Genomic DNA, 26,303 nt, shown 5'->3' with positions numbered 1-26,303 from the left:
CACTAGAGAGCAGACCGTGCTTCAACCAGCTCTAGAATGGGAATGACAAAGGCAGACAGGAGGGTGGTGCCCACAACACCTCTGCGATTGCCAGAATCATCGTCTCATTGGCTGAACCTGGGAACTGATCGAACGACGGGGCCCCAGTCCGACCCAAGTACTGGATCGCTGGTTGGGGGAGATAGCCTTTCAATGAGGGTGTGTACATGCCCAGAATAAAGGTTATGTACTCTTTGTATGCCACACGACTTAACCCACAGGACTACCCAATCCTACAAGAACCAAGCACCCAGCCAAGCTAGGTGTGTTACTCTTGGTCCTAGGACATACGGCAGTGTGGGAGCTTAGAAGCTAATTTCATTCTTATCCCTGTTTAGTGTACTAGCCTATGAGCAGCATATATACAGTATTGTAACCACGGACGAATGGTATTGATCAATAACAACACTGCGCTAGCCAAGGATTCGAATCCATGTTGTATTGGCCCGCCACTGTGAGCGAGAACTACATGACGCCTTAACACCTTGAAGTTTCCACACTACCATATGTCTTCGGACCAAGAGTAACACACCTAGCTTGGCTGGGTGCTTGGTTCTTGTAGGATTGGGTAGTCCTGTGGGTTAAGGGGGTCGTGTGATTCTCGCTCATACTGGTGGCTCAGTACAACATGGGTTCGAATCCTTGGCTAGCACAGTGTTGTTATTGATCAATACCGCTCGTGCTTGGTTACAATAATGTATATATGCTGCTCGTAGGCTAGTACACCAAACAGGGATGAGCTGAAATTAGCTTGGAAGCTCCCACACTACCGTATGTCCTTGGGCCAAGAGTAACACACCTAGCTTGGCTGGGTGCTTGGTTCATGTAGGATTGGGTAGTCCTGTGAGTTAAGGTGTCATGTGGTTCTCATTCACAATGGCAGGCCAGTACAACATGGGTTCGAATCCTTGGCTAGTGCAGTGTTGTTACTGATCAATACCACTCATCCTTGGTTACAATATATATATATATATATATATATATATATATATATATATATATATATATATATATATATATATATATATATATATAATGTCGTGCCGAATAGGCAGAACTTGCGATCTTGGCTTAAATAGCAACGCTCATCTTGCCATATAGAACAAGTGAAAATTTGTGTATGCAATAATTTCGCCAAAATTATTCCGAACCTAACGAAAAAAATATATTTCACTGTTTGTTTACTATTAAATTATTGTAAACAAATCTAAAATATATTTAGTTGGGTTAGGCTAAAATAAATTGTTCTTGTTATAATAAGGTTAGGTACGTTTTCTAAGATTCTTTTGGTGCAAAATTAAAATTTTTTACATTAACGTTAATTAAAAAAATATATCTTTAAACGTATAAGAGAAAATTTCAGAAAGGACTTAATTTTAAATGAGTTCTTGCTAATTGACCAGTTTTACATATTCGGCACGACATATATATATATATATATATATATATATATATATATATATATATATAAATGTATATGCCGTGACGAAAATCAAAGGCCTACCATACAGGAGGGATCTGTTTTCGTCAGTGCGTTATGCTGGGTAGCAGCCGTTAGCATATCATGGCCTGCCGCCACACTCCACAGTGACTCCTCAGTACTCACGTGGCTGCTGTGGCGAGAGGAAGTGTTGCACTTTTGTCTCTCATCCGCCCCATCTTTTGTCCAGTGTTCCCTTTGGTTTTTGGGGCTATACATGTTTGATTATGGTAAAAGGAAGTCTTTAACACTTGAAACTATGGCTCAAATCATAGGGCTTCACAAAGCTGGGCACCAGACGAAAGAAATAGTGGAGAATGTTGGTGTGTGTGGGTGTTCAGTGAGGAACTGGGTGCAGTGTTTCAAGACTGGTGGCGGTGTCGAGTTACCGTCTGCCAAACCTCGGCCTGGCCAGTCGAAGAAGACATCTGTTCGTACCTTAAATGTATTAAAGAAGCAGTTAGAGACTACACCTAAGATAACTGCTAGAGAATTGAAAGAAAAGAACCCACATCTTCTCTCAAAGGTGTCTGTAAGAACTATTAAGAGACGTGTGTCAGAACTCGGCAACAGTAGTCACTACCAAGTTAAGGTACCGATCCTCTACAAGCCACAGAAGAAACATGGGCTAGATTATGCGAAGAAATACCTTCATTGGAATTCTCAACAGTGGTTAGAGGTACTTTGGACTTTGGAGTGATGAAACAACCTTCACCGTCACCTGTATCCGGGGGGACATGTGTACCGGCCCAGAGGTAGTGACCCGCTAGACCCACGCCACACCTGTGGGACCGCCAGACACCCAGACTCTCTCATGCTTTGGGGGTGTTTCAGTGCTCAGAGCGTTGGTGAACTCGTGGTGCTTCCCAAAAACCAGCCAGTATATGAACCAGTATAATTAACTGGAGTTATTGTGTGACAATTTACCTGAGGCGTTTAAGATGTGTGGGGATACGGTTTTTATGCAGGACGGTGCACCATGTCATACCTCCAAATCTGTAGTTCACTGGCTTCAGGACTGTGAAGTGAGCCTCTTTAATGACTGGCCAGGCAGTTCCCCAGACCTAAAACTTATTGAGAACCACTGGTCAATAGTGAAACGAAATTTACTGGGCAAGGATATCCTTCGGCTGGAGGCTGCTCTACATGATGCATGGAATATACCTCCCCAAACCCTTAAGAATTTGTGTGAGAGTCTTCCTACACGGCTGAGGGACGTGATTTAAGCGTAAAGGACGCAGCATCAAGTATTAAAACCTCAGTAAGTGCGCAAATATATATATTATAATCTTTCATTGCATGTGTTTGTGTTTCGGTACGTGTGTGTGGAAGGGGCGCCATAATACCGTGACTAGCACTGTATATACATTATATATATATATATATATATATATATATATATATATATATATATATATAGTGGAACAAAATTCTTCCTCCGTAAGTCATGCGTGTCGTAAGAGGCAACTAAAATGCCGGGAGCAAGGGGCTAGTAATCCCTTCTCCTGCATACATTAACAATTTTAAAAAGAAAAACCTTCATTATTCCTTTTGGACCACCCTGTTTCGGTGGGATACAGCTGTTGCGTTGAAAGAAATATATATATATATATATATATATATATATATATATATATATATATATATATATATATATATATATATATATATATATATATATATATATTGTGTGTGTGTGTGTGTGTGTGTGTGTGTGCGCGCGCGCGCAAAACAACCACTGTGAAAGAACAGCGAAATTCCAAGCTTTTCCTGACTAAAATTATCAAGGAACAATTGTTCCTTGATAATGTGAATAGTTACGAAAGCGCTTGGAATTTCACTATTCATTCACAGTGGTTGTTTTGAATATTCTGAAATCACCTGTTTACTGTGATATTATTGCATGAATATATATATATATATATATATATATATATATATATATATATATATATATATATATATGTATGTATATATATGTATATATAGGTATATATAGGTATATATAGGTATATATAGGTAGTAGGTTGGTAGACAGCAACCACCCAGGGAAGTACTACCGTCCTGCCAGATGACTGTGAAACAAAAACCTGTAACTGTTTTGCATGATGGTAGGATTGCTGGTTTCTTTTTCTGTCTCATAAACACGCTAAGATAACAGGGATATCTTGCTACTCCTACTTACACTTTGGTCACACTTCATAGACACGCACATGCATATATATATATACATACATCTAGGTTTTTCTCCTTTTTCTAAATAGCTCTTGTTCTTTTTATTTCTTCTATTGTCCATGGGGAAGTGGAAAAGAATCTTTCCTCCGTAAGCCATGCGTGTCGTATGAGGCGACTAAAATGCCGGGAGCAATGGGCTAGTAACCCCTTCTCCTGTATACAATTACTAAAAAAGAGAAGAAGAAAAACTTTATAAAACTGGGTTGCTTAAATGTGCGTGGATGTAGTGCGGATGACAAGAAACAGATGATTGCTGATGTTATGAATGAAAAGAAGTTGGATGTCCTGGCCCTAAGCGAAACAAAGCTGAAGGGGGTAGGAGAGTTTCAGTGGGGGGAAATAAATGGGATTAAATCTGGAGTATCTGAGAGAGTTAGAGCAAAGGAAGGGGTAGCAGTAATGTTAAATGATCAGTTATGGAAGGAGAAAAGAGAATATGAATGTGTAAATTCAAGAATTATGTGGATTAAAGTAAAGGTTGGATGCGAGAAGTGGGTCATAATAAGCGTGTATGCACCTGGAGAAGAGAGGAATGCAGAGGAGAGAGAGAGATTTTGGGAGATGTTAAGTGAATGTATAGGAGCCTTTGAACCAAGTGAGAGAGTAATTGTGGTAGGGGACTTGAATGCTAAAGTAGGAGAAACTTTTAGAGAGGGTGTGGTAGGTAAGTTTGGGGTGCCAGGTGTAAATGATAATGGGAGCTCTTTGATTGAACTTTGTATAGAAAGGGGTTTAGTTATAGGTAATACATATTTTAAGAAAAAGAGGATAAATAAGTATACACGATATGATGTAGGGCGAAATGACAGTAGTTTGTTGGATTATGTATTGGTAGATAAAAGACTGTTGAGTAGACTTCAGGATGTACATGTTTATAGAGGGGCCACAGATATATCAGATCACTTTCTAGTTGTAGCTACACTGAGAGTAAAAGGTAGATGGGATACAAGGAGAATAGAAGCATCAGGGAAGAGAGAGGTAAAGGTTTATAAACTAAAAGAGGAGGCAGTTAGGGTAAGATATAAACAGCTATTGGAGGATAGATGGGCTAATGAGAGCATAGGCAATGGGGTCGAAGAGGTATGGGGTAGGTTTAAAAATGTAGTGTTAGAGTGTTCAGCAGAAGTTTGTGGTTACAGGAAAGTGGGTGCAGGAGGGAAGAGGAGCGATTGGTGGAATGATGATGTAAAGAGAGTAGTAAGGGAGAAAAAGTTAGCATATGAGAAGTTTTTACAAAGTAGAAGTGATGCAAGGAGGGAAGAGTATATGGAGAAAAAGAGAGAAGTTAAGAGAGTGGTGAAGCAATGTAAAAAGAGAGCAAATGAGAGAGTGGGTGAGATGTTATCAACAAATTTTGTTGAAAATAAGAAAAAGTTTTGGAGTGAGATTAACAAGTTAAGAAAGCCTAGAGAACAAATGGATTTGTCAGTTAAAAATAGGAGAGGAGAGTTATTAAATGGAGAGTTAGAGGTATTGGGAAGATGGAAGGAATATTTTGAGGAATTGTTAAATGTTGATGAAGATAGGGAAGCTGTGATTTCGTGTATAGGGCAAGGAGGAATAACATCTTGTAGGAGTGAGGAAGAGCCAGTTGTGAGTGTGGGGGAAGTTCGTGAGGCAGTAGGTAAAATGAAAGGGGGTAAGGCAGCCGGGATTGATGGGATAAAGATAGAAATGTTAAAAGCAGGTGGGGATATAGTTTTGGAGTGGTTGGTGCAATTATTTAATAAATGTATGGAAGAGGGTAAGGTACCTAGGGATTGGCAGAGAGCATGCATAGTTCCTTTGTATAAAGGCAAAGGGGATAAAAGAGAGTGCAAAAATTATAGGGGGATAAGTCTGTTGAGTGTACCTGGTAAAGTGTATGGTAGAGTTATAATTGAAAGAATTAAGAGTAAGACGGAGAATAGGATAGCAGATGAACAAGGAGGCTTTAGGAAAGGTAGGGGGTGTGTGGACCAGGTGTTTACAGTGAAACATATAAGTGAACAGTATTTAGATAAGGCTAAAGAGGTCTTTGTGGCATTTATGGATTTGGAAAAGGCGTATGACAGGGTGGATAGGGGGGCAATGTGGCAGATGTTGCAAGTGTATGGTGTAGGAGGTAGGTTACTGAAAGCAGTAAAGAGTTTTTACGAGGATAGTGAGGCTCAAGTTAGAGTATGTAGGAAAGAGGGGAATTTTTTCCCAGTAAAAGTAGGCCTTAGACAAGGATGTGTGATGTCACCGTGGTTGTTTAATATATTTATAGATGGGGTTGTAAGAGAAGTAAATGCGAGGGTCTTGGCAAGAGGCGTGGAGTTAAAAGATAAAGAATCACACACAAAGTGGGAGTTGTCACAGCTGCTCTTTGCTGATGACACTGTGCTCTTGGGAGATTCTGAAGAGAAGTTGCAGAGATTGGTGGATGAATTTGGTAGGGTGTGCAAAAGAAGAAAATTAAAGGTGAATACAGGAAAGAGTAAGGTTATGAGGATAACAAAAAGATTAGGTGATGAAAGATTGAATATCAGATTGGAGGGAGAGAGTATGGAGGAGGTGAACGTATTCAGATATTTGGGAGTGGACGTGTCAGCGGATGGGTCTATGAAAGATGAGGTGAATCATAGAATTGATGAGGGAAAAAGAGTGAGTGGTGCACTTAGGAGTCTGTGGAGACAAAGAACTTTGTCCTTGGAGGCAAAGAGGGGAATGTATGAGAGTATAGTTTTACCAACGCTCTTATATGGGTGTGAAGCGTGGGTGATGAATGTTGCAGCGAGGAGAAGGCTGGAGGCAGTGGAGATGTCATGTCTGAGGGCAATGTGTGGTGTGAATATAATGCAGAGAATTCGTAGTTTGGAAGTTAGGAGGAGGTGCGGGATTACCAAAACTGTTGTCCAGAGGGCTGAGGAAGGGTTGTTGAGGTGGTTCGGACATGTAGAGAGAATGGAGCGAAACAGAATGACTTCAAGAGTGTATCAGTCTGTAGTGGAAGGAAGGCGGGGTAGGGGTCGGCCTAGGAAGGGTTGGAGGGAGGGGGTAAAGGAGGTTTTGTGTGCGAGGGGCTTGGACTTCCAGCAGGCATGCGTGAGCGTGTTTGATAGGAGTGAATGGAGACAAATGGTTTTTAATACTTGACGTGCTGTTGGAGTGTGAGCAAAGTAACATTTATGAAGGGATTCAGGGAAACCGGCAGGCCGGACTTGAGTCCTGGAGATGGGAAGTACAGTGCCTGCACTCTGAAGGATGGGTGTTAATGTTGCAGTTTAAAAACTGTAGTGTAAAGCACCCTTCTGGCAAGACAGTGATGGAGTGAATGATGGTGAAAGTTTTTCTTTTTCGGGCCACCCTGCCTTGGTGGGAATCGGCCGGTGTGATAATAAAAAAAAAAATAAAATATATATGAGTATAAAATAGAGAGAGGTTAGTATATCTTAGAAGAGTTACATATGTGGCTGAAATTTGTTAATATATCTTCATTGTATCCTCCGTAAAGGCTGCAAATTTTTTATTAGTATTGTTAGATAAGAATTTTGATTTGATTCCTCAGTTAGGAAAGACAGAGAAAATCCAAGGTACTGGAGCTAAATGGTTCACATACAAGACTGCAATGAAAGCATTTCCCTAGGTGAAATTCCTCTAAATTAAATTAAGGATCCCGCATTCCATTGGAATCGTTATTGTAAAATCCCTGGGAAGGCTAAAGCCCAGGAGCTAGAGCCACTTGAAATAACATGATTTAAAAGTGAATGATATAAAGAAAATTAGCAGAAGGGCCTATAATGTAGAACAGTAATGGGTTTAAAAGTTTTATTCACTAACATTTTCTGCTCACTGAATTAAGTCAATGATTAATCTTAACATATAAAAAGATTTTTTTTTTGTATACTGTCGATTAATCCTACTTGAAATGTCATGAAAAATAGACAAAAGAATCATATGGAGATACAAGAAAGAGTTATATACCCGAGTTAAATTAATGAATGTATGTGGAGAAGAAACACACAAAAAAAACAGAGCAAAGATGTGAAAATAGATAAATACAGAGTAAAGATTAAAGTCTTAAACGAAAAGGGGTGAGAGAGAGAGGGATGGTGGCTAGGTAAGGTGATGGAACCAGTCTGCTGGAACAGTCACTCAGAAAGGAGACGACTTGTGTCGCTCCGCTGAACACTCTCTCTAGGCTGGCGTATTGGCAGTCACAGATGTCTGAGAGTTCCACACACACCTACGGTCACTCCAACTGCCACACAAAACGCGTATATATGACTGGAGGCACAAAACAGGTCGTACAATCACGCAACATTCACACTCATTTACGACTACTAGACACCAAGAAAACAAACACTAAACAATGTCCAAAATATTATTTCCCAAAATCAAAGTACCAATATGTATTACCTATTTCTGTATTGCTATTAGAAATAGTATTGATATTTCATTTACATTTTGTGTCTAACATTAAAACAGTATTAAATAGGTAATTAGGTTAAACTATATTGTACTAATTCAACGACTTATGTGCGCATTTAAAGGTAGCAAAATAATATAATTATAATGAACTATTGGTTGTGAAAAGATGAGTTCACTAAATAATTGTGGCTACTAAAAATACATCACCATGGGAAACCTTTCCACCAATTAGCGAGGTGCAAAATGTGAATCACTTTTTATCCGCCAATCATAAAAGACGAGCCACTCGTTTTCTGTAAAGTTATTTTAATACAGTAAACATAATTATGTCAGTGATCAGTATGCATTAACACGAAGTAATTGAAAGTATAAATATTATTAATGAATAAAAGATGTCTTACAAAATTAATGAGAAATGAAAGAGAGAAAATATATAATATGTAGTATCCAGAATGCCCTGAGTGGGAACGCTCGCAGCACGTCGATGTGTACACAGAGAGGTGTATATCTCTGTGTATATATGCTGTGAGTTTACTTTAATCCCTGTTTCAGGGTTGAAAGTATTCTTGACTAGCAGGTGACAGGTAGCCTTACTGACCTGCGTTTAGTCGATAGACTTTAAACCCAATTAACTGATGTGAACATTGCGCTCTCTCTCTCTCTCTCTCTCTCTCTCTCTCTCTCTCTCTCTCTCTCCCTCTCTCTCTCTGAGCACGACGGATGTTGATCAAGTGATCTCCAGGTACACAAATAACCCGCACATAAAAGAGAGAAGCTTACGACGACGTTTCGGTCCGACTTGGACCATTGACAAAGTCACACTAACAGAGGTGGAGCAGGACGGCTATATATAGGAAGAAAGAGGTGGAGGTAGTAGTAGTAGTAGTAGTAGTAGTACAAGAATTGTATATAATACCGACAGGATGAAATTAAGACACATGCACAACACCCGGGCATCCCCATCGTAGACGTTTCGCCATCCAGCCAGCCACTGGATGGCGAAACGTCCACAACAAAGACAACCAGACGCCGCACATGTCTTAATTTCATCAGTAGTTGTAGTAGTAGTAGAAGAAGAAGAGGTAGTAGTGGAAGTGGTAGAAGTGGGAAATAAGGATGACGAACCAGTCAAAAACAAAATCAAAGGAAGAGGAGCACTGCAAGAGAGCTAGATGCCCACAGAGGGAGAGCAAGCGCACAGAGGTGCTTGAAAGGGGAAGTGGTGAAATAAAATAAATGAAGAAGGAACAGAAACACGAGACAGGAGACGGAAAGACAACCCAGAAGAGAAAAGGAAAGAGGAAAGGGGAAGAGGAAGAAGAAAAAGAAAGAAAAAATGAGGATTCAGGTTAAGTCACGGGTGTTCTGAAGTTTGGAGCATTTTACAATGTAGTGGGAGAGGAAGGCATCTACAGAGACGAAGCCAGGGCTAAGGTTCATACAAGGAAAGTTGTGTATTAGAGAGGATTCAACTAGACGGCGACTGTTCGAGTTGGAAGTAGGGAAGACAGTTTTAGCAGAAGACCAGTCAATAGGATGGCTATGATCTCTGACGTGACAGAAAAGAGCATTGTTAGTGTCGGCAAGCCTAACACTATTTTTGTGCTCCCTAAGTCTGTCAGAAAGAGATCGACCAGTTTCTCCGAAGTATTGAAGAGGACAGGAGGAGCAAGAAATAGAGTAGACACCAGGAACATCTGTAGAGGGAGGAGAGGTATGAACGAGATTAGTGCGAAGAGTGTTAGTCTGGCGGAAGGTAAGCTTGATGTCTAAGGGACGGAGAGAATTGTTGAGATTAGAAAGACCGGAAATGTAGGGAAGGCAGAGGATAGAAGAGTTCCCATGAGTAGAGAGTTTGGGAGAGAAGAAATTGCGTTTAGCACATGAGAGGGCAGAATCTATGAAATGGGAAGGGTAGCCAAGATGGGAGAACGAATTATGAAGAGTGGAAATTTCTGCTGGAAGGAACTGAGGATCACAGATGCGGAGGGCACGAAGAAAGAGGGAGATAAGAACACTTTTCTTGACAGGGGAAGCATGATAGGAAAAGTAGTGAATGTACATGCCACTGTGCATAGGTTTACGGTAAACGGAAAAGGAAAAACCTGTATCTGAGCGGTGGACATGGACATCAAGGAAAGGAAGCAAGGAATTAGATTCCCATTCAGCTTTAAACTTAATGGAAGGGGCAAGATTATTAAGAGCTTCAAGAAAAGGTTGGAAGAGACTGGAGTCATGAGGCCACAGAGCAAAGATGTCATCCACATAGCGGAGCCAGAGTGAAGGTTGCACATCGAGGGTAGGAAGAAGAACAGTCTCGAAGTATTCCATGTAAGGATTAGCAAGGACAGGAGAGAGAGGAGAGCCCATAGCGACACCGAAGGTTTGAGAATAATATTTCCCTTGGAAGGAAAAGGAGTTAGAGTGCACACAGAGGCGGATCAGATCAAGAAAGACATCAGTGGGGATAGGGAGATGAAGAAACCCTTCAGGGCCTTCTCTCTAAGGAAATCAAGGACATCATCAAGAGGGACTCTCTCCGACCTCTGTCCTCCTGACTTTGACCTTGTTCAACGGTTTCGTGTCATCTGTCCCTCTCTTCCCTATTTCTATGGCCTTCCCAAAACTCATAAACCTGATATTCCTCTTCGTCCTATTATATCCTCTAGAGGTTCTGTCTCTTATTCTCTGGCTTCTTGGCTGGCCAAAACCCTCACTCCCTTTCTTGGTACTCTTTCTCCTGCCCACCTCCGTCACTCTCAAGACTTCATTGAACGGGTTCGCTCTCTCCCAACCTGTAAGATGCTTAGTCTTGACGTTGAGTCCCTCTTCACCATGTCCCTCTTGATGATGTCCTTGTTTTCCTTAGAGTGAAGGCCCATGAAGGGTTTCTTCATCTCCCTATCCCCACTGATGTCTTTCTTGATCTGATCCACCTCTGTGTGGACTCTAACTCCTTTTCCTTCCAAGGGAAATATTATTCTCAAACCTTCGGTGTCGCTATGGGCTCTCCTCTCTCTCCTGTCCTTGCTAATCTTTACATGGAATACTTCGAGACTGTTCTTCTTCCTACCCTCGATGTGCAACCTTCACTCTGGCTCCGCTATGTGGATGACATCTTTGCTCTGTGGCCTCATGACTCCAGTCTCTTCCAACCTTTTCTTGAAGCTCTTAATAATCTTGCCCCTTCCATTAAATTTAAAGCTGAATGGGAATCTAATTCCTTGCTTCCTTTCCTTGATGTCCATGTCCACCGCTCAGATACAGGTTTTTCCTTTTCCGTTTACCGTAAACCTATGCACAGTGGCATGTACATTCACTACTTTTCCTATCATGCTTCCCCTGTCAAGAAAAGTGTTCTTATCTCCCTCTTTCTCCGTGCCCTCCGCATCTGTGATCCTCAGTTCCTTCCAGCAGAAATTTCCACTCTTCATAATTCGTTCTCCCGTCTTGGCTACCCTTCCCATTTCATAGATTCTGCCCTCTCATGTGCTAAACGCAATTTCTTCTCTCCCAAACTCTCTACTCATGGGAACTCTTCTATCCTCTGCCTTCCCTACATTTCCGGTCTTTCTAATCTCAACAATTCTCTCCGTCCCTTAGACATCAAGCTTACCTTCCGCCAGACTAACACTCTTCGCACTAATCTCGTTCATACCTCTCCTCCCTCTACAGATGTTCCTGGTGTCTACTCTATTTCTTGCTCCTCCTGTCATCTTCAATACTTCGGAGAAACTGGTCGATCTCTTTCTGACAGACTTAGGGAGCACAAAAATAGTGTTAGGCTTGCCGACACTAACAATGCTCTTTTCTGTCACGTCAGAGATCATAGCCATCCTATTGACTGGTCTTTGCTAAAACTGTCTTCCCTACTTCCAACTCGAACAGTCGCCGTCTAGTTGAATCCTCTCTAATACACAACTTTCCTTGTATGAACCTTAGCCCTGGCTTCGTCTCTGTAGATGCCTTCCTCTCCCACTACATTGTAAAATGCTCCAAACTTCAGAACACCCGTGACTTAACCTGAATCCTCATTTTTTCTTTCTTTTTCTTCTTCCTCTTCCCCTTTCCTCTTTCCTTTTCTCCTCTGGGTTGTCTTTCTGTCTCCTGTCTCGTGTTTCTGTTCCTTCTTCATTTATTTTATTTCACCACTTCCCCTTTCACGCACCTCTGTGCGCTTGCTCTCCCTCTGTGGGCATCTAGCTCTCTTGCAGTGCTCCCCTTCCTTTGTATTTTGTTTTTGACTGGCTCGTCATCCTTATTTCCCACTTCTACCACTTCCACTACTACTACCTCTTCTTCTTCTACTACTACTACAACTACTGATGAAATTAAGACACATGTGCGGCGTCTGGTTGTCTTTGTTGTGGACGTTTCGCCATCCAGTGGCTGGCTGGATGGCGAAACGTCTACGATGGGGATGCCCGGGTGTTGTGCATGTGTCTTAATTTCATCTTGTCGGTATTATATACAATTCTTGTACTACTACTACTACTACTACTACTACTACTACTACTACTACTACTACTACTACTACTACTACTACCTCCACCTCTTTCTGCCTATATATAGCCGTCCTGCTCCACCTCTGTTAGTGTGACTTTGTCAATGGTCCAAGTCGGACCGAAACGTCGTCGTAAGCTTCTCTCTTTTATGTGCGGGTTATTTGTGTATCGTTCCAGTCACGGTATTGTGCCTTTTTGTTATTTATTTATTTATTGATCTCCAGGTATCAAGTAAAGTGATGATCCGTGTTAAGAATCTTGACATATCGGAGAATACATTCAGTACCGCCGATGATTTATTGCAGAGAAGTTTGCAAGCGATCTACAGCAAACTGCGTCGTAGAAGAGAATACGACGCTGTATAATCCCTCAGTCATGAGCAACTGGTAGCAATCGTCAAGTGTCTTTCACTGATAGTATATACAAGCTGGTTTAGATTGCTGCTGGGTAGGACTCATCTTGGGAGGTGAAAGATTGTGCTGAACCTCTCATAAAACATTCGTATGAGCAAATAAACATATAATTATGTTCAATAATAACCCACATGGAGACAGGAACTCAAAAGATTAATTGTTCTGTATGTTTCGATTCCCCAGAAGGTCAAAATATACAGATGAATTAATCTTCTGAGTTTCTGTCTCTATTTGGGTTATTATTGAGCACTGACAAGTGTGTGCATTACACTTAGTTATCATTATATAATTTATGATCAGTGTTTTAAACTCTCATTTAGTCCAAAGAAAAGTATTTTCTCATATAATAGTATTACAGTCTACACAGTTACTTGTTGTATTTTAATAATTGAATTCTACATCACTGACTTAAATAACTTGACATACCTGGAGATTATTCCAGGGATCAACGCCCCCGCGGCCCGGTCCATGACCAGGCCTCCCGGTGTATCAGGGCCTCATCAACTAGGCTGTTACTGCTGGCTGCACCCAGCCCAACGTACGAACCACAGACCGGCTGATCCGGCACTGACTTTAGGTATCTGTCCAGCTCTCTCTTGAAGGCAGCCAGGGGTTTATTGGTAATTCCCCTTATGCTTGGTGGGAGACTGTTGAACAGTTTTGGGGCCCGGACACTTATGGTGTTTTCTCTTAGTGTACCAATGGCGCCCCTACTTTTAATTGGGGGCATTTTGCATCGCCTGCCCAGTCTTTTACTTTCGTGGAGAGTGATTTCTGTGTGCAGATTCGGGACCATTCTTTCTAGGGTTTTACAAGTGTAGATCATGATATATATATCTCTCTCTCCTGCGTTCCAACGAGTACAAGTCAAGTGCTTCCAAGCGTTCCCAGTAGTTAAGGTGCTTGACAGAACTTATACGTGCAGTAAAGGATCTCTGTACACTCTCTAGATCTGCAATTTCACCTGCTTTGAACGGAGATGTTAATGTACAGCAGTATTCCGGCCCAGAGAGAACAAGTGATTTGAAAAGGTTCATCATTGGCTTGGCATCTCTCGTTTTGAACGTTCTCATTATCCATCCTACCATTTTCTTTGCACTTGTGATCGTGGCACTGTTGTGATTCTTGAAAGTGAGATCCTCTGACATTACTACTCCCAGGTCCCTTACATTATTTTTCCTCTCTATTGTATGGCCAGAGTTTGTAGTATACTCTGTTTTAGTTATTATCCCTTCCAGTTTTCCATAACGGAGTAGTTGGAATTTGTCCTAATTGATTATCATATTGTTTTCCCGTTTCCCACTGGAGAACTTTGTTTATATCTTCTTGGAGGTTAACCGTGTCCTCAATAGATGACAGCCTCATGCAGATCATAGTATCGTCTGCAGATCATGATACGGTGCTGTGGGTTACATCTCTGTCTATGTTTGATACGAGGATGAGGAACAGGATGGGGGCGAGTACTGTGCCTTGTGGAACAGAGCTCTTCACTATGGCGGCCGCCGATTTAACTCTGTTGACCACTACTCTTTGTGTTCGATTGGTTAGGAAGTTGAAGACCCATCTCCCCACTTTGCCAGTTATTCCTTTAGCACGTATTTTGTGTGCTATTACGCCATGATCGCCCTTGTCAAACGCTTTTGCAAAGTCTGTGTATGTTGAGAAATGGTTTACCAGCTAAGGTTAAAGATTAAATGTAAGGGGTACTTAGCTGATAAGACAGCTCATCGCCTGCACAGCCGCCCCTGCAGGCGAGGTCTTGAGAAGCTATCATATCCACTTCACAACGAGCTGTAAAATATTATATTATGTTAATAATTTACCCCTAGAGGGCGTTATGTCAGCATATTTCATTCACTGATTGCTGACGAACTCGCTTGTGTGGACTCAAAAGTCCGCACCTCACTGCCGACTATAGGTTGATTACAAACTCCTTGCAACACAAAAACTGTGCAGTCCCCTGTACTACAAGAAATCTGCAACCCACCTTGCTCTTGTAGCATGAGCTATGGTGTTCTTTACACCCTCGACATTTATCGGTGACTTGATAGAAGCTGAAGTGTCCTTTGATGTCCACGTCTTCCATGGTCTAGGAATACGCACACTGGTACACTATGTTCCACAAGGTTTGTCTTTATTGTTCACAATCTTATCACTAAAGAAGCTGATCACACTTCTCGAAGTGTTTATTGTGTTTTTGAGACACTTTATTCACACTAACGCACAGATCAGTGTTCTTTGTTGGTTATCCTGGCGTCAGTGTGACTCCCAGTAGAGTGAAAAGTAATCTGACCTCACAGCCTCCTACGCTGCTGCAGTGCCCCTAGAACATAAAGGAAAAGCTCACCTAGTACTCTTTGATTCCTTGCCAAACTTCCTCCATGAAGCAAAGCAGAATGCTTGATTCTTGCCATCTTAAGCATAGACAACAATGTACACTATCTTTACCATGGTAATAAAGTGGGAATAGGATTTTCTTTAATTGTCCTGCTAAGGTAAGAGATGGACTGTCTTTTATTAAGCTACACTTTGCAAAACTGGACTCTTGCAAGGAGCAGCGGTCGCTTGACCACGTCGCATACTCGTATTGCATCTGGGAGCAATTACCTGCTGTAGCAGTAAACAAGGTGTTTGCCCCTTCTGAGAGGAATGGGCCCCTCAGGGCTGAAAGGGGCTGATACCCCCCTCCTGGAGAAAATTTCTCCACAATGTACATTACATCTGCATTCTGATTTTCTTCCAGTGCATCCAAGACCATATAATAGTGATCCAGTAGTTGTGAGAGGCGACCTGCCCTGAACCCATGTTGCCCTGGATTGTGCAGTTTTGGGGATTCCAGGTGGTTTGCAATCCTGCTTCTTAGCACTCTTTCAAAGATTTTTATGATGTGCGACGTTAGAGCTATTGGTCTATAGTTCTTAGCTAATGCTTTGCTGCCACCTTTATGGAGTGGGGCTATATCCGTTGTTATAAGTGACTGGAGTTTCACCCATTTCCAAGCTCCTCCTCCACAGTGTACTTAGGGCACGTGAGAGGGGCTTCTTGCAGTTCTTAATGAACACAGAGTTCCACGAGTCTGGGCCTGTGGCTGAGTGCATGGGAATGTTGTCAATGGCTTTTTCAAAGTCTATCGGAGTTGGGGTAATGTCGGAAATCTGGCATACATTTATGGAGTTTTGAGGCTCATTCGTAAAGAAATCATTTGGGTCGTCGAACCTCACTGATTAGTGGCTCACTAAACACAGTCGTACTGGGATTTCAGTATTTCACTCATTTCCTTGTTGTCATCTGCGTAAGCCCCATCCTGTCTGAGTAAGGGCCCGATACTAGAAGTGGTATTTGCCTTGTTTTTTGCATATGAAAAAAAAATTCGAATTTCTTTCAATTTTACTAATAGCTTTAAGCTCCTCCTGTCTCTCCTGGTTCCTGTAAGAGTCCTTTAACTTAAGTTCGACAGTTTCCACTTCCCTGGTCAGTGCCTCCTTCCGTGTATCAGATATTCTAGCGTTCCTGAGGAGCTCAGTGATTCTTCGTCGTCTTCTGTAAAGGGAGCGTCTTTCTCCAGTTTACTCCTGCTCTTCTTCTTTCTTAGGGGAATATGCCTAGAACATGCTTCAGCTGCCAGGAAGTTGATCCTTTCAAGGCACTGGTTTGGATCCATGTTATTTAAGATATCTTCCCAACATGTTTCATTTAAGACATGGTTTACCTGGTCTCAGTTGATATTCTTGTTGAAGTTGTATTTTTGTACTTCACAAGTACATGCATTTTGTTGATCAAGACCCCTGTGCATGTAAGTCTGGACTTCGATTAGACTGTGATCGGAATTAGTTGTTTTTTTATATTATGTCTCTTACCAGGTCCTCATTATTTGTGAAGATAAGGTCAAGTGTGTTTTCTAGTCTTGTTAGCTTCACTATCTGCTGGCTTAAGGTGTTTATCGCAGAGACTTAGTAGCTCATGTGTGTGTGACCTTTCATCTGCGCGACCTCCAGGGATTGTTTCTGCTATAACATTATTCGCTACATTCTTCCATTTTGTATGCCATAGGTTGAAATCACCAAGCAGTAAGATGTTTGGGGATGGAGCTGGAAGGTTTTCCAAACATTGCATTAGACTCCTCTAGAAGTCTGCTGATAAAAGGTATTTTGTTGGTGGTGGATGGATTAAATGTAATGAACGAGGTTGTATTCTGTGTTTGTTAGGGATTTTGTTATTGGCATCAGTAGTTGTAGTTCTGGAGGGCCATGGGTGGCCACTGGCTGCGCCTCCAGTCCAACAAGGCTCCAAGGTGGTGGACTATTTTTGTTATTTCCTTCCATTTTCTTTTTCCATTTCCTGCCACTAAAAAATCATCTGGAGTTTGGTTGTCGTAGCTACTGTTGTTTGTCTTGTGGGATCTGTGCCTCCTGGTCCCTTTTAGATGGTATGCAGGGCAGTCGATGTTGTAACACTGCTTCTGGAGGACCGAGGAGTAACACATTTTTGGGTGAAAGAAAGTACAGGAAGAAGAACGACACACTCCTTTAGACATGAGGTGGCTACATTTTTTGGGATGCTCAAAGTTGCATGTCCCATTTTTTTCTGATATTCCATGCTTACAAGTGCCTCAAGCATAGTATTTGCACAATTTCACTTCTGGTTGGATAGAACTGTTGGGAGGTGTGTTGTCAATTTCTGCAGGTTCTGGGACTGCACTATAATCCTCAGTATCCAAGCCAGGGCCACCCCGTCCTGGATTCCGTCTACTTTCCTCAATATAGGAAGGAGGAGGAGACTCCTGTGGTCTTGTGCAATGATGGTTGTATATTTAAGGTTTTAGTGGTGGCTATGGTAGGGTCCCTAGTAGAGTCTGGATTGGCAATAAAGGAACTCTGCGTGTAGTTTAGAGGTTCATGTGCATGGATGCTTGGAGCAGGGAAGAATATGACGTCTGTGTTGAACTGTGTAAAAGATCTGGTAAATAATAACACAACACCTGTGACAAGAATCTAGATACTGTTTTAAATCTTACAAGTAGTTCCATAAATACAAACATGACAGAAATATCCTGCGGAGTGAATGAACTCCCATTGATGCTCACTAAACACTATTATAATGTTCACTGCTAATATTCACTGTGGTTTAGAAAACATGTGGATAGACCAGTCCTCTTGAAAGCTAAATATATAGATGAAGAGCATAAATTAACGCATCTAGAGATGGGTTAATTTCATCCTACAATAAAGGTTACATTCTGCTAGAGATGACCTCAGAGATACGTCAAAATAAACAGTATTTCTCATACCTTCAGTTTTGTTCTCTGTATGTGGTTTAGCGTTTTATTTGATGACGATAATAATAATAATAATAATCTCTGTATGGGTTTGTTTATATCACTGACTAGTGTCTGGATATGGATAGATAGTCCATGTGCTGTGAGGTACATGTGTGAAATCTCGTACCTCAATGGTAGCACCATCGACTAACAACCGAAGGATCCGGCTCTAAGGCTGGTGGAGGCGTTGAGCGTGTTTCCCTTCACCAGTTGCTTCTGTTCACCTAGCCGTAATTGGATGCCTGAGTGTTAGACGACTGTTGTTGTTACCATACTGAGGAGACGGGAAGGATGCCTTACGTAGGTCTGGGCTTTAAAATGAGCAGTAGAATAACGGTGTAAGAACTTAACTGTATGTAAAACGAGAGTAAAGAAAACTTGTGTATCTGCGTTACTTCTTGGAATTAAGAGAACAGAAACGTCCAGGTGTCACTGAAGACAAGTGTCAACAGTAGTATACTTATATTTAAAGTTTCTAGCAACACTTAAACTCAGGCTCCCTGGCCAAGCCTCGAGTCACGTGACCTACACCCCCGCACATAGGCCAACCCCCAAAGGCCTCTGCCTCACATTCAGGCAGGCTTACTAGACGGGCAGGTGGACAGGTTGGGCTCTTCCTCGTATTTTTGCCTGCCGAGGGGTTGAACCCTAGCTCTTGGGCCATCATTGGTTGGAATTGTAGGAGCTAGTCTTCAGTAATTAGTCAGAAGGGGTCTCTAATATAAGCAACTCTGCAACAAATTTCTGGAACACTAACTTTCCGCTCAGCACTAACAAACTCTCACAACTCAAACAAGAATAATAATGTGTGCATTTCTCGTAACAATTATCTAGTTCACAACTTAGTAATAATTTTAGAACCACCGACAATATATTAGGTAACAAGGCACAGATGCAGCTAATGTGGCAATATGTTGGAGAGCGAAACGTTGCCACGGTAAATGGTCACATTAGTTGCATCTGTGTCCTTTTACCTAACATAGTTCACAACTTACCCATAACTTGGAGAGGAAACTTCACACGTTTGGATATGTTCTGAACCGTTATCAACTATGGAACGAAACGTCGTCTAAAGTTTCCACAACAAACATAGATTTAGTTCTAAATTGTTCTTTCGCCTATTGTGTACGTTGCCTTGCCAAACAACGGCATCCACATACGCCACGTGTACTCTTAGCGTCACCCATCAACATTGTGTCGTGAAGGCTGAGAGAGACATGGCAACTGCTGGAATTTTCGCCCCTCTCGTCCTCTTTCACTGGACTATGTTTATGTAGCAATAAAGCAAGAGTTAAATGCTAATTAAGTCTGGCACACAGCAACAGTCCTGAACCAGGGCAGTATTTATTTTATGGCAGAGTGCAGTGCATTGGCAGGGATTAATTGACCTCGTTAGAGAGTAAATTTGTTTTGTGATTGAATTATTATTGAATTATTATTATTATTATTAATAACACATCGACCGTTTCCCACCAAGGCAGGGTGGCCCGAAAAAAAACTTTCATAATCATTATCTCCATCACTCTCTTGCCAGAGGCGTATTCACACTACAGTTATAAAACTGCAAAATTGACACCCCTCCTTCAGAGTGCCGGCACTGTACCTCCCATCTCCAGGACTCAAGTCCGGCCTGCCGGTTTCCCTGAATCCCTTCATAAATGTTACCTTGCTCACATTCCAAAAGCACGTCAAGTCTTAAAAACTATTTGTCTCCATTCGCTCCCATCTAACATGCTCACACATGCTTGCTGAAAGTCCAAGCCCCTTGCACACAAAACCTTCTTTACCCCCTCCCTCCAACCTTTCCTAAGCCCACCCCTGCACAGCCTTCCCTCCATTACAGATTTATACGCTCTCCAAATCATCCTATTTCGTTCTATCATCTCCAAATGTTGAAACCACCTCAACAACCCTTCCTCAGCTCTCTGGATAATACATTTAGTAACCCCACACCCCCTAATTTCCAAACTATGGATTCTCTACATTGTGTTCACACCACACATTGCCCTCAGACACGACATCTCCACTGCCTCCAGCCTTCTCCTTGTTGCAACATTCACCACCCATGCTTCACAACCATATAAGAGCGTTGGTATAACTATACTCTCATACATTTCCCTCTTTGCTTCCATGGACAATATTCTTTGTCTCCACAGACTCCTCATTGCACCACTCGCCTGTTTTACCATTATTATTAATTATTTTATCGTTTTTATTTTTATTTTATTAATTCTTCTTCTTCTTTATTATTATTATTATTTTCGTTTATTTTACTCATTACACGAGAAAGCCTCAATCGATCGCCTTCAAATTTTCAGTGCTGGAGTATGGTAACTAGGCCAACATTCTAGGAAAAACTGGCACGTGTAGGTGCCCTATTACCGAAGTTGTAGGATTCTTTCTCAGCGTCCTGGAATGGTTCCAATACTTCTGAAACCCTCAGTGGCATAGATTCAAGCGTTCACACAAGGAGCTACATAATACAATGAAGAGTGAGAGCGAAATTCAAGTGTGGATGTGCGCTTCTGTCAATTTTACGTTTAGAATAGTGTGAAATTTTGATTTCTGTTAAATCACGTTTAATATATTTGAGTCTGTCATCTGAATGGCTTCATTATTTAATGGCTGATGCATCTTATGGTCAGTATAGTACCTATTAAGTTTTTTGTGCTGGTAAATTTATTAAAGCACCTATATTTTTTAAATACTTTTAATCATTGGGGTCCGTACAATAAGTAAAGAATACATCTCTGATCTACTTCAATTTTTTAGTCCTGGTGTGTTTTCAAAAAAAAAAAAATCAAGTTTCGTGTTAGACTGGACTTTCACTCTGAGTTTTATAATTTTAAAACTGCTAAATATGATAAAATATTTTCCATAAAATAACTAGATCATTTTTTTTCTGGTTAGCATCAAACACTTTTAGTGTGTTTTAATGGAAGAATTTTAATTAAATTTGACTTTTTACATGTCTCCTTCCAAATTTCATAGTTTTTTTTTAATCATGCTTCATTTTCTTAAAAATTCTTTGAAGATTGAAGAGAATTTTAAAGTTAACAGAGCTGTAAAGTAGGAAATTGAGATATACTGAAAACTAGCATTTTTATGGTGTTTTTAATTTTTATGAGTTCGGTCACCCCTAAAAACTTTGTATTAGAGTCGGCAGGTTGTAAGCAACAACGATCTCATCTGCCGCTAGAATGGTCAAGGCTTTCTTCAATAGCCTCAAAACGCTGTATCCGTTCTGCTTCAATTTTCCAATCATAAGTTAATATTAGGTGAAGGATCGTGGAGTAAAGAACACGTGCAGGAGAGTTCCTCTGCTCAGTTTTATATAGACCATTTCCAAAACTGGGTTTCAGGAGACAGCTTGAGAATGCTTCTCATCAGCTTCAGAATTTCAGTACTTGTGTATCCTACTAAGAATAAGTCTGGGATTGTTGATGAAGTATGAAGGCGCCATACTACCACTTATATTCTCTAAATACTTTAGTAATATATTTTTTAATAACTGGTTAAAACTTCCTATAAGCAAGATACACGATGTAATTGGACTGCATACGTCCCAAATAACCAGCTTTATTAATAGTGATATTCATTTATATTTCATTAGTAAAGAATGCCTAGTCTTATGGGTTTCAAAATATTAATGCTGATATGTACCATTAGAAGAATGACTCCCTTCGTTTTTAAAATTTTATATAATTTAAAAAATAAATAATTACTCTTCTCATAGGCTTCAAATTTTCGGTATTATAAGACTTAAAAAAAGGCTTTGGACTTTGATCTACGTAAATTTTAAATAGCCAATTTTTTTTTAATAGGTTTCTATGTAATGACCAGAAAATGCCTCTTTTGGTCGGCTTCAAACCTTAAGCACTGATGACTCTTGACTGAAAGTATTTTATACAGAATCTGAAATATTTATTGTCCAATTTTGCAAATTTTAAAAAGTAATCAAATTGAACTTTTCAAAAAATCAAATATTTGTAGAGGGTTGTAATAAATATTAAATTTAATATTACTGTGAAAAGAAAATTAAAAAATGCTGAAAACTAGAGTTTTTATGCAACTTTTAATGTTTACGAGCTTGTTAAAGCGTTAATTCTCATACGACTTAACGTTAGAACCAGCAGGTTGTTAGGGTCAGTCTTCCTGTCTTCCACTAACTTCCTCTCAGATTTTCATTTACAACTTTATAACGCCTCATGACTCACGAAATCGTAATGACACGATTGCAAACAAACCATATCACGGGCGGGGATAGAACCCGCGATCAGAGAGTCTCAAAACTCCAGACCGTCGCGGGTTCTGTCCCCGCCCGTGGTATGGTTTATAACGCCTCATCCGACTGGTTTCAAATTTTCAACGATGCTGAACTAAAACCTATGTGAAGTATCGAGAAACAGTAAGTGTATGTTCCTTGAGCTTATTTTTATGTACACAATATCTGTCATTGTTATCCACTTGAGGTTACCAATCTTATTTCAAAAAATAATTTAGTTACCTTGTAACTACCGGATATTTTTTTCTAATTATCTGGTATTAATGAGTTCTTGTGTGTCTTAAACGTCCCCGGTGGTGGCCCTTTAAATGGCTTCCCGAAATTTTACTTCTTGTTTTTTCTCTCACGTTTTCTTTGTATTTTGCTCATAACACAATGCCACATCCGATCGGTTTCAAATTTTAAGCACTGGCAAGAATCTTTGAATAAGTGGCACTGGCAGGTGTTCAGTGACCAAGTTGTAGCACTAACTCCCGGCACCCTGCAGTGACTAATAATTGGCATAAGCCATTGTTACTTAGCCTCTTACGTACAGTAAATGTTCTTGCCGACTCGACGGTGCTGAGGGATATTTGTGCACATCTGTTTATTTTAAAAGTAAAATACTGTGTTATTTCTATCCTGTTAAATCACGTTAAACATATTTGAGTCCGCCTCTTCTTAATGGCTTTAATATTTAATGGCTAATGCATTTTACGGCGATTACAGTAGTCATTGAGTTTGTGTGTGTGTGTGTGTGTGTGTGTGTGTGTGTGTGTGTGTGTGTGTGTGTGTGTGTGTGTGTGTGTGTGTACTCACCTAATTGTACTCACCTAATTGTGATTGCAGGGGTCGAGACTCAGCTCCTGGCATCGCCTCTTCACTGATCGCTACTAGGTCCTCTCCCTCTCTGCTTCCTGAGCTTTGTCATACCTCTTCTTAAAACAATGTATGGTTCCTGCCTCCACTACTTCACTAGCTAGGCTATTCCACTTCCTGACGACTCTATGACTGAAGAAATACTTCCTAACGTCCCTGTGACTCGTCTGAGTCTTCAGCTTCTTGTTGTGACCCCTTGTTTCTGTGTCCCATCTCTGGAACATCCTATCTCTGTCCTTCCCCGCAGTATCTTGTATGTCGTTATCATGTCTCCCCTGACCCTTCTGTCCTCCAGTGTCGTCAGTCCGATTTCCCTCAACCTTTCCTCGTACGACATTCCCCTGAGCTCTGGGACTAGCCTTGTTGCAAACCTTTGTACTTTCTCTAACTTCTTGACGTGCTTGACCAGGTGTGGGTTCCAAACTGGTGCTGCATACTCCAGTATGGGCCTAACATACACAGTGTACAGTGTCTTGAACGATTCCTTATTAAGGTATCGGAACGCTATTCTCAGGTTTGCCAGGCGTCCGTATGCGGCAGCAGTTATCTGGTTGATGTGTGCTTCCGGAGACATGCTTGGTGTTACACTCACCCCAAGATCTTTCTCCTTGAGCGAGGTTTGCAGTCTTTGGCCACCTAGCCTATACTCCGTCTGCCGTCTTCTGTGCCCTTCCCTTATCTTCATGACTCTGCATTTGGCGGGGTTAAATTAGAGAAGCCAGTTGCTGGACCAGGTGTCCAGTCTGTCCAGGTCGCTTTGAAGTCCTGCCTGATCCTCATCTGATTTAATTCTTCTCATTAACTTCACATCGTTTGCAAACAGGGACACTTCTGAGTCTAACCCTTCCATCATGTCGTTCACATATACCAAAAATAGCACTGGTCCTAGGACCGACCCTGTGGGATCCCGCTCGTTACAGGTGCCCACTGTGATACATCATTACGTACTATGACTCGTTGTTGCCTCCCTGTCAGGTATTCTCTGATCCATTGCAGTGCCCTTCCTGTTATATGTGCCTGATCCTCTAGCTTCTGCACTAATCTCTTGTGAGGAACTGTGTCAAAGGCCTTCTTGCAGTCCAAGAAGATGCAATCAACCCACCCCTCTCTCGTGTCTTACTTCTGTTACTTTATCATAAAACTCCAGAAGGTTTGTGACACAGGATTTGCCTTCTATGAATCCGTGCTGGTTGGCGTTTATACTCTTGTTCCGTTCCAGGTGCTCCACCACTCTCCTGATAATCTTCTCCATAACTTTGCATACTATACACGCCAGTGACACAGGTCTATAGTTTAGTGCCTCTTTTCTGTCTCCTTTTTTTTAAAAATGGGAAGTACATTTGCCGTCTCAGGTAGTTGCCCAGTTTCCAGGGATGTGTTGAAGATTGTGGTAAGTGGCACACACAACATATCCGCTCCCTCTCTAAGGACCCATGGGGAGATGTTGTCCCGTCCCATTGCCTGTGAGGTATCGATGTCCCTTAGCAGCTTCTTCACCTTCTCCTCATTTGTATTTATGTCATTCAACACTTGTTGGCATATTCCTTGCTGGTCCCCCATCTGTCCCCCCAGAGGCCTTCCTGTCCCACTGTAAATACTTCCTTAAATCTCATGTTGAGCTCCTCACATACCTCTCGATCGTTTCTTGTGAGTTCTCCACCTTCTTTTCTCAGCCTGTTCACCTGGTCTTTGACTGTTGTCTTCTTCCTAATGTGGCTATACAGCAGTTACGGGTCAGACTTGACTTTCGATGCTATGTCGTTTTCATACTGTCGCTGGGCCTCCCTCCTTATCTGTGCATACTCGTTTCTGGGTCTTCTACTAATCTCCTTATTTTCCTGGGTCCTTTGCCTCCTGTACCTTTTCCATTCTCTGGTGCACTTAGTTTTTGCCTCCCTACACCTTCGGGTAAACCAAGGACTCGCTTTGGTCTTCCTATTATTTTTATTTCCCTTGGGAACAAACCTTTCCTCTGCCTCCTTGCACTTTGTTGCTACATATTCCATCATCTCGTTTACTGATTTTCCTAACAGTTCTCTGTCCCACTGAACCTCCTGCAGGAAGTTCCTCATACCTGTGTAGTCCCCCCTTTTATAGTTTGGCTTTTCCCATTCAATTCCTGTTACCTTCTCCACTTGTAGCTCTACTATATAATCAAAACTCAGAACCACGTGATGGCTAGCTCCAAGGGGCCTCTCGTAATTGATGTCCTCAATGTCTGAACTGCTCAGGGTGAACACAAGATCCAGTCTTGCTGGCTCATCCTCCTCTCTCTCTGGTAGTGTCCCTGACATGTTGATGCATGAGGTTTTCAAGTACCACATCCATCATCTTGGCTCTCCATGTTTCGGGACCCCCATGTGGCTCCAGGTTTTCCCAGTCGATCTCCCTGTGGTTGAAATCGCCCATTACCAGTAACTTTGCTCTGCTCGAGTGAGCTCTTCTTGCCACCTCAGCCAGTGTGTCCACCATCACTCTGTTGTTTTCTTCGTACTCCTCTCTTGGCCTCCTGCAGTTCTGTGGTGGGTTATACATCACTCCAATGACTATGTTCTCCAGACTGAATTGCACTTACTATGTAGTCCCTTTCTCCAATCATGTCCATGCCTTCCATTTCCTCAAATCCCCATCGGTTTTTTATTTGCAGTGCAGCCCCTCCTCCCCATCTACTCCTTCTATCTTTCCTCAGGATCTGATATCCCGGTGTGAAGATTGCATCTGTTATTGTCTCAGCGAGTTTCGTTTCTGTGACTGCTATGATGTCTGGGGATTTCTC

The 26,303-nt window shown here is 41.5% G+C and overlaps 1 protein-coding gene across 2 annotated transcripts in view; it reads left to right on the top strand.

Moving 5' to 3' along the window:
• The first annotated feature begins 2,395 nt into the window (after nt 1-2,395).
• The window catches only part of aay (phosphoserine phosphatase), a 276,767-nt gene continuing 252,859 nt past the window's right edge, over nt 2,396-26,303 (top strand). Inside the window, exon 1 of one of the 2 annotated variants that reach the window (XM_070100620.1) lies at nt 2,396-2,780. The gene's annotated coding sequence lies outside the window, so the exon portion shown is untranslated. The remainder of the gene's footprint in view (nt 2,781-26,303) is intronic. The other variant, XM_070100619.1, reaches the window with a different exon arrangement.

This window comes from Cherax quadricarinatus, chromosome 73, assembly GCF_038502225.1.
Source record: "Cherax quadricarinatus isolate ZL_2023a chromosome 73, ASM3850222v1, whole genome shotgun sequence".
Taxonomy (NCBI): domain Eukaryota; kingdom Metazoa; phylum Arthropoda; class Malacostraca; order Decapoda; family Parastacidae; genus Cherax; species Cherax quadricarinatus.
This window is presented reverse-complemented; position numbering and strand designations above follow the sequence as displayed.